Raw genomic sequence first — 3650 nt, forward strand, 5'->3', positions numbered from 1 at the left:
TCCTGCGAATCCCTACAGTTCCAGACCTAGTCCTCTTAGGTCCCACTGTGCAGCAACAATCACCATAAATCTCCTCACACTGTTAAGTAGGGACAAATCCCCAACAGCTATAAAACCCATGTCACAATGATAAATGCATGGGATGAAACAGAAGGAAGACAGCAGGGCTCCTTTACAACCCTGAGAACTAGAAAATACTTGATTCAACAGGGATTCTGCTCAAAGCTCTGTAAACCAATATGAGCAGCTATTAGTTGGAAGAGAAAAAGCAACGGGGAAAAATGATACTAGAAAAGCAAGTCTCGGCCATATGCATTATCAACTTGGTCAGCAAAACTTCTTCCCAGAAAAAAACCTTGTTCTTAGGTGAATCAACTCACAGTTAAACCCATAATGAACTTTCTTAACATAGTCCAATGTTTTCCTAATTTTTTTTCCTAGATACTGATATAAACTTTTTATTATAATCATTATTGTTTATTTTTTATATATTTTTATTTATTTACACTTAATCACATATATCTTTACAGTGTGCAACACTTCTTTTTCCAGCATGAATATCATCTGTATCAGTCAACACAAAGATATTACTATATACATTATCATCAGCAAATAGCTTCTCATTTTTTGTCAATTAAACATTTTTTTTCTTCTCCTTTCCCCTCCTTCCCTTCCATACAAAACATTTTCTAACATTTTATTGATTCTCAAAAGATCTTTTGTGTTATTTTCTCAGTCTTTTTGGTGAATTTTTCTAGATCAGAAGCTCTGTGTTCTACATCTGAGATTCAGTCTTCTTCATGATCTAATCTGCCTATAATGCTTTCAAGGGAGGTTTTCATTTCCTTTATTACAGCCTTCCTCTCTAACAGTTCTGTTTGATTCTTTTTTATGGCGTGTATTTCCTCTTTCAGATCATGGGAGAACTTCCTCACCTCCTAGAACTCATTGTTTCTTTTCTCCTGTATCTGCTGAAATTCGTTGTCTCTCTTCTCTTACATCTCTGTTAGCTTTGTCACTCTGAATATCCTAAATTCTTTATCTATCATTTCCACAAGTTCCATTGTACTGTCTGTGGATAATCAAGTGCTATTCTATTTCCTTGGGAGAGAGATATTTTCTTGGTTTCTCATATTTTTTGTGCCTCTGCAGTGGTTTCTGGTCATCTGATAGATTGTTATGTTTCTTCCTACTTTCTTGGAGTTAATTCTGAGCATTAGTGGTCTGGGGGAGTAAATGACCTGGAATATCTCTGCAGTTCCATTTCCCTGATGCTCACCATGCTGCCTGCACTTTTGTTGATAGAACTGGATATTACAAAGGCTTCCCCCATTTCTTAAGAACTGGTGCACCTGGGCTGAGCTGTAGGGTTTCAATGGAGAATTCAGAGATGTGTGGGAGGAGATGAGCAACACTCTCTGCAGCTTCACATTTCTCCCTACTGCTCACTCTATTCTCTGGTTATTAGTCATTTGGTGGTATATTCACGTTTGACTAGTTTGTGAGAGATTTCTGCTACTGGAAGCTCATATTCCTCACTTTACTGTGACATCCTTATAAGCCTATTTCTCCTCTAATATTATGCTTTGGAATGTAGTATCCACAGAAAGAAATTTGGATTCAAATTTATATAGATGAGTTCCTCCCTTTCTGCAGCAGTTCAGTGGGGGTTAAGGTTGTTTGTTTGCTTGTTTGTTTTAATGATTATTTTATTTTACTTTATTCATTTATTTATTTATTTTAATTTGACCAGAAAGGGACAGAGTGAGAGAGAGAAAGTGAGAAAGCAAGTCACCAGATCTAGGGCTTGAACTACAGTCAGTCATGTGGGAGTCTAGTACTCTTAGCCACCATGTTGCCCGCTGGACCTGGAGGACTTAGGATTTTTATGACCATACATGTATTCAGATGTTGTGCTACTATGCCTAGACCTGTCTGGACACTCAATGTGTGGAAGCTGAGAGCAAGGTTGAGAAAGTCAGGTAAAGGAAGGAAAGAAAGAGAAAAAGGCAAAATAAATAAATAAAGGAAAAATATATAAAAAGGGAAAAAAAATAAAAAGAATAGAAAAGTAGAGGCTTTTCAGTTAAAGGAGAAGGGCTGGCACCTCAGATGCACATGGGTTCCTACTTCGCTAGGTGATGGAAAGGAAGGAGAGTTTTGGAGTAGAGTCTTTTCAGTTAAAGGAGCATGGCCAGGCCCACCTCAGATGCACATGCACTCTCGCGTCACTAGGTGTTGGACCTGTTTATTTATTTTCAGATAATTCTTCAATGTTTTATATCCATCTTACTATTTGATTTCTGAAATATCTCTAAGCACCTTTCTTATCTCTAGATTACTGACTATGTACCTGAGGCTCAGAGAGATCAAATCACTTGCCCCAAATTAACTCTTACAAGTCTGGCAGGTCAGTGTGGGGCCTTTGTTAAATCTGACTGACTTTAAAAATATGTATTAATGACTACACTGGATTCAGCTTTTCTAAGTCTATTTTCTCAATGGAAATGCAAGACCCTAGGGTTACTGAAAAGAATAAACGAGGTCATATATTTATAATATGCTATGAAGTCATATTATTAACAATATATTATAGAAATGATCTCTGTTTCTGTTGGATAAGCCCCAAGGAGGACTATCTGACTTGGTTATAATATGTCTTAGTAAACACTGCTAAACATTTCTTTAAAATGCCACATGATTTACATCCTATCACAGTTCGAGAGTTTTCTGGTTTCTCTACATCCTCATCAACTCAGTGGCATACTCTGTTTTCATTTTTAGTTTTTTTGATTGGCATATAATAGTACATACCAATATTTAATTTCCATTTCCCTAATAAGTAATGACATTAAGCATCTTCCCTTGTGCTTATTGTCCAACTGAATATCCTCTTTTTGTGACAGGCCTGGTCATATTTTTGCCCATTTGCACAAAATTGTATAACTTTTTCTTATTGATTTACACAAATTCTTTATACTTAAGATGTAAGAGACTTTTTCAGATATGCAAATATGTAAGAGTAGAATGCACATATTCTCCTCACCCCAGCCAAATTTGAATGTGAAATGGAGAAAAAGTAAACGTTTGTGATGCTAATTTTTATAGTACTTACTTTTAAATGACAGTAAACCTAAAAGTGATTACTCTTGTGTGGACAGATAGGGCAGATAAACTGACCACATGGCTGTTCCCATCAGTCCACTGCACTTACATCTTTGCTGATTTAGTCATCTAGACTCCTTAATATGGTAATGTCCTTCCCAGGTACTTGATGTATCCTCTGTATTTTGTCTTAGTTATCTAAGTCATACTAGTTGCTGTATCAACACTGGTCTGCTTGGTTAATTACATTTCCTGAAATTTGAAGCATGCAGGGAGCATTCCATCCTCAACTTCTGATCCTTTTGACTTTTTTCTTCTCTTCATATATTACATTTTTATTTAAGTGTACTTTGGGGAAGAAATAAGGTAGATATTATTGAAGTATCAATTTGCCTACAAGGCTTGTCATCTTAACATTTTCTTATATCTTTCATTTTATTTTTCTGCATGCATCCTATATTCAAAAAAAGGAACATTTCTAGTTTCCACTGCAAATAGAAATCTCTACTTATTAGCACTATATAATATAGTCTCATAATCTGATT

At 35.8% G+C, this 3650-nt stretch overlaps 1 protein-coding gene across 1 annotated transcript in view; it reads left to right on the top strand.

Annotated features, from left to right (window-relative positions):
- The window catches only part of LOC102477394 (alpha-enolase-like), a 46056-nt gene that overhangs the window by 33854 nt on the left and 8552 nt on the right, over window positions 1-3650 (top strand). The window lies entirely within an intron of this gene.

Source organism: Tupaia chinensis, unplaced genomic scaffold (genome assembly GCF_000334495.1).
Source record: "Tupaia chinensis unplaced genomic scaffold, TupChi_1.0 Scaffold139190_1, whole genome shotgun sequence".
Taxonomy (NCBI): Eukaryota; Metazoa; Chordata; class Mammalia; order Scandentia; family Tupaiidae; genus Tupaia; species Tupaia belangeri.